Here is a 6,000-nt window from a genome sequence, read left to right as displayed (position 1 = left end):
GAGGCAGAAGAAGAGGGAGAGGGAGAGGAAGAGGAAAAGGAAAAGGAAAAGGAAAAGGAAAAGGAAAAGGAAAAGGAAAAGGAAAAGGAAAAGGAAAAGGAAAAGGAAAGGAGGCAAGCCAACCAAACAAGGTAGATGGCACCTTGAGGTACAGGATTTGATGCACAACACAATGGGAAAAAGACTCTAGAAACTGAAGCATCCTGATTAAGCAAACCCAGATTTAATTCTAAGCAGCCAGGTCATTAACATTAATTACTTCTGATATTTGAGGAAATGCTGCCCAGGTTGTACCAAGATCACAAATAATCACAGGGGAGACTGAGATAATATCTTCCAATGACCAAGTACCAAAATCACTAATAAATAATTCCTTTTTCAAGTGCCTAAAGTGATTCAAGTGCATATATTTATAAATGTGGCCAACAATAGAATAGAAAGACATTTTATGTAGTGAAGTACCTAAGAAAACAAAGTGTTTCTCAAAAATGCAGTATTAGCAAGCGAAAATAGTTCCCGGTTCCGATAAAGAGAGATCAAAAGTCTCATGCTGGAAGGTAACCTTCTCAGACTGGTTAGTCAGCTTTTCATCCACCCACCCAGTCATCCAGTTCCTCAATCCTTCTAGTGTTTATTTTTTTTATTTTTGTTCTTTTGGTTTTTCGAGACAGAGTTTAGCCCAGGGCTAAACAGAGAAACCCTGTCTCGAAAAACCAAAAACAAACAAACAAACAAACAAACAAAAGCCAGGCGTGGTGGTGCACGCCTTTAATCCCAGCACTTGGGAGGCAGAGGCTGGTGGATTTCTGAGTCCGAGGCCGGCCTGGTCTACAGAGTGAGTTCCAGGACAGCCTTCTAGTGTTTAAGTATCTCCTAGTTACTGGCACTGAACTTGGCCTTCAGATAAAAGCCAAAGTCTACTGGAAGTAACAGACACCAGCACATGGGTAGCAGATGAAGGGCCAAAGGTTGAGAATCACCCGAGGATGGATGAGGTGGCGTAGGAGGAGGGCTGAACCGAGGTCAGGGAAGTCTGAGTTTGGCTCACTAATAACATAAGCTCAACTAGAGGCTCGTGTTCAACACACCTAGGCTACGAATCAGACGGCCAAGGGGAGAAAGACGGGGTCTGAGTTAGAGATGTCGCAGCTGACCAGCACAGACTGGTAGTGATTGACAGCGGTCTCCAGAAAGTTATCCAAGAATAAAATAGAAGCAATGACTAGGAGTGGAGCCCTTGGGACACAGTGGTCAGCAACAAGAGAGACACAACCAAAAACTCTTCTGCCGAGAAAGAAAAGTCTGTGTGATCACGTGCTGATAATGGAGAAAACCAGGGCAAAACTAAAGGTGGATCAAACCTGCTAAGTAACCACAGATCCGCTGTACGCTTGGACAACGAGGACACGTGTTTGAGAGGACTTGCACCCCAGGAGCCTTCCATCCAACCATGCATCCATCTCCTATCCCACCCTGCCTCCCTCCCTCCCTGACATAACACTGCCTCCACACAAATGCAGAGGAAAACACAAGAATATAAAGAAGATGTTCTCTTCATATCTGTGCTGGGGCGCGGGGGGGGGGGATCAGCTCCGTGGCACTTTGCTGGAACCGTGTACGTTCTCCAGCATCCAAAACGGCAGCAGTGTTTGGCAACCCCGAAGGACTGATCAGGAAAGGGGAAGTAAGGGCAGAGTCATCGGGGATAATGAAGACACCGTGCCACCTTAGTGAGACAGCCTCCCTTGCAGTTACCAAAGCGCCCCTGAGTCTGCTGGGGTAGTCCTGACCTATCTCTTACATGCTTACAGACCAGGGGTCAAGGATTCTTTCTGCGGCACAATTCTACAGAGAGAGGCTCTTTTCTATTTCTCCCCAAGTTGTTCTTTGCTCTTGGTCATGTGGTGCCTCAGAATCTGGTAGCATGCCTCTGCAGAATCCTTTGTATGCCTAAGAAGTGTGTATGGCCTGCTAGTGCCCAGTGCAAAAAAAAAAAAAAAAACCCTAAGCACTAACCAAGTACTTACCAAATACCTATGAGTCCATGCCAGATCACAAGGAGAACAAGGAGTCCCAATACAAATACTGGAGTCAAGCACACTCCTAAATGTAGCCATATTGTGGGTGAATGTGTGTGAGCATATGTGTGTGTGTGTGTGTGTGTGTGTGTGTGTGTGTGTGTGTGTGTGCATGCACTCTCGAATGCTCACACTCCCACATGCAAGAAGAGTGTGTGTGGTGGGGAAGCTGGGAGGGGTGGAATTTGAGGACACCACAATGGCTGGATATTGTCTAAAGGGGTGACAGGCCCACCTGACAGGTGTCAGGTCTAAAGGGACACCGGGCAGCAAGAGGAGACGTAGGGAATGACCCTGAGGTAGAGAATCGAGTACCTGTTAAACCAGGAATATTGCTTACGTTCCACTCTGACCCAGCTCTGGCTGCCTGCACCGGTGATGGTGGACGTGGAGGAGATGAAGGAATACTGTTTATGATGGAGTGCAAGGCACTGAAGGCTACACACCACAGGGAAGAAGGTAAGCATGCTGGTGAGAAACTGCTCACCCTCCTCTCGGAAGTTTCAGACACACTGAGTCCAAGTCCTGCCCAGCAAAGATTATATGATAGGGACCTCAACCAAACTGTTTCCAGGTCTGAAGAGGCGGGATGAGGCTAGTTCAAATCTGGGTTCCCCCAGTATGTGCATTCCAACATTGAGTGAACAGTCTCACCTGGGTGGCCTACTTTCTAAATTAAGGAAAAAAAAAACAAAAGAAAACAAAAAACAAACAGGCAACATTGACATGAGTGAATGCTGAAAGATAAAATTGAATAAAGCGAAAGCCAAACTTTTTTTTTTTTTTTAAGAAATCAGGTCTTTCACTTAGTAAATATAAGCACCTGCTCTGACATCTAATGCCGCAAGAAAGATTTGGAGGTCAACCTGCCCTGCAGCCAGCCTTCCCCTGCTTCTGAAAGCACCTCCCATAAGCCCTCATAATACAGGAAGTCGCAGCCCAGCAGAAGCTTGCTAAAAGGATTAGTATCTCTAAATCCCCTAAAACTTCATTCATGTTCTCTGCTCAACAGACTCTCACGTGTGAATCAATCCTAAAAAAGCCAATCTCAGGAGGAGGATGGAGAGAAAGCACAGTGAGCAGAAGGCACCCCAGCAAATTTGAGGGCCTGAGTGCAGACAGACCCTCGGAGCCCAGGCAGAGTCTGTAACCCCAGTGTTCCTAGGCTGGGTAGAAGACAGAGAGACAGAAGCTCTCGGCACGGGGATGCAGCATTTTCAAAGGCTGTTCTCTCATCTCCACATGTGTACCTTGACACACATCTGCATGAAATGCACATACACCACTTTGCCTTCTCTACATATATACACGCACACACACACACATGCACATACACCCCTGTGTGATCACATGATGATAAAGGAGGAAACCAGGGCAGAGCCAAAGGTGGATCAAATCTGCTAACTAAGCACAGATCCGCTGTCTGTATGGACAGCTAGAACACGTGCTTGAGAGGACTTGCACCCCAGGAGTCTTCCATCCACCCATGCATCCATCTCCTATCCCACCCTGCCTCCCTTCCTCCCTGACGTAGCACTGCCTCCACACAAATTCACATACACCCCCTTGTCTTCTCTGCATACACACACACATACATACACACATGCACAGTACACATATATACAAACACACTGAAAGATCTTTTAAGTTACACATAAGTGCAAAAAGTATCCTGAGGGTTGGAGGTCAAGACTCATTTTCTTCTGAGAAAAACCTAAAAGCCTCTACAATGAGCTATAATATTATTATAATATAGTAGGCTATATCGTAGTCACATGATATCATTATCATATAATGGTATAATATCATTATAATGAGTATAAAAAGGGCTGAAGAGATGGCTCTGGCAAGCAAGACAACCTGAGTTAGGATCCCTAGAATCTAACACATATGCAACAAAACAAAACAAAGCAAAACAAAAACACTCTGGGTACAAGTGCCTGCAACCCCAGTGATGTTGAAGTGGAGATGAGATGGATCCCGGGGGTTACTAGGCAACCCCAGTGATGCTGAAGTGGAGAGGAGATGGATCCCAGGGGTTACTAACCAACCCCATTCAGTGAGAGACCTAGTCTGGAAGGTAAGGTACAACATTATCAAAGAAGAGACCCTGCATGGACCGCAGCCCTCCACACATGCACCTCTGCACGCGCGCGTGCACGCACGCGCGCGCACACACACACACACACACACATATACGAACTTACATATAAACATAATGGCTGCTTGTACTTTGAATTACAACCAGACCTTGAAATAAGGATTCCCGGAGTTGGCTCACCGACCACTGGGCCCTAGGACAAGGATCATATGGAACCAGTTGCCTTCTCCTGCCTCTCACCTGCCACTATCACCCACCCTACCACTGCCCCTCTGATGTAGGACTGCCTGGAGTCTGAACCCAGAGTTCCAACCAAACTCGGATCAACAGGCTGCCCAACCTTTATCAGAGACCTTTCTTGCAACATATGGGGCTTAACACAGAGTCTCACAGATAGATAATGTGCAGGGAGTGAGAGACTTTGCTCACTCAGTCCTAAACAGGGTGTCTTTATCAGACATCCTCCCCTCAAGACTCTGGGATCGATGTGAAAGAGGAGGTAGAGTGACCGAAAATGCCAAAGGTGATGGGCGACTCCAAGGAAACAGCATCTTCCAGATACAACAACAGTGTGTGTGTGCGTGTGTGTGTGTGTGTGTGTGCGTATGAGTGTGTGTGCGCATATGAGTGTGTGAGTGTGTGTGTGTGCGTATGAGTGTGTGTGTGTGTGTGAGTGTGTGTGGGGTTGTTTCTCTTAAGTTGGGTGGGTGGGGAGGTGGTGGAGGATCTGGGAGGAGTTAGGGAAAGGAAAGAATATGATCTAACTATAGTGTATGTAATTCTCAAAAAATAAAGTATTTTAAAAATATGTATTATACATACACACACTACATTGTGCTGTTCCTCCATCTAATTAACACCTACTGAATACCCACCATATGGTGCCAGATATATTATCTAGGGTCAGAAATGTAAACAAGACAGAGTTCTCAGAGAACTCAAGAATCCAGAAGAGGCAGAAGAACAGACAGGAAACACATGGCTTCTGATGACAGTAAGTGCCTTAGAGACAACCTGAGAGTCAGTGAAGCAGCTGACCAAGGCGGGCGGTGCATGCTGCATGGCCGATGGTAACAGAAGGCCACCCTGAGGGGAAGACACTTGAGTGAAGACCTTCGAAGCTCAGGAAGCTTCAGGCTGGGGCTGACAGCTAACCTGGGGACACATGGACAGACCAGTGAAGAACGTGCCTGGGAGGGCACTGTCGTGTGGTGTGGGGAGGTCAGAGACCAGACAGGAATCTTTAGAAGAGGGTAAGACATTACACCAATCACTTTGATGGAAGCACTAAACCGTGGGTGACAATCATGGCTTACGCAGAAAGGAGGTAGAGAACCTGTTGGGGCTTCCAGCAAGGTGGATACAGAAGTAACCTAGACCAAGCAAGCAAGAGTACATTCAGCCAGGCATGTGTCTGTGTGATTCCAGTACTCAGAGGCTAAGGGATGTAAATCAAGGGCGCCAGAGAAATGGAGACAGCACAGTTAAAGACTGTCTCAACCAAACAAAGTTATAAAACCTAAGTTCAAAATGAAATATCTGATCCCAGCCTGGCATGGTGGCACATACCTTAATCCAAGCATTCAAGAGACAGTGGCATGTGAATCTCTGTGAGTTTAAGGACAGACTGCTCTACATAGTGAGCTCCAGGACAGTCAGGGCTACGTACAGACACAACAACAACAACAAAGAATCAAGCAAACAAGATAAAAATCAGTTAATAGCCAAGAAAACTGGTAATAACGCTGTTTCCTTTTTCTACTTGGACACATAACTAGACTACATTTCCCAGACTCCCTTGTGGTTAGGGAGACATCATAT

The 6,000-nt window shown here is 46.3% G+C and overlaps 1 protein-coding gene across 5 annotated transcripts in view; it reads right to left on the bottom strand.

Annotated features, from left to right (window-relative positions):
- Positions 1-6,000, bottom strand: part of Nedd4l (NEDD4 like E3 ubiquitin protein ligase) — a 320,649-nt gene that overhangs the window by 215,022 nt on the left and 99,627 nt on the right. The gene's annotated exons all lie outside the window — the stretch shown is intronic.

This window comes from Mus pahari, chromosome 15, assembly GCF_900095145.1.
Source record: "Mus pahari chromosome 15, PAHARI_EIJ_v1.1, whole genome shotgun sequence".
NCBI classification, from domain to species: domain Eukaryota; kingdom Metazoa; phylum Chordata; class Mammalia; order Rodentia; family Muridae; genus Mus; species Mus pahari.
Note: the sequence above shows the minus strand (reverse complement) of the source record. Positions and strands in the feature narration are given on the sequence as shown.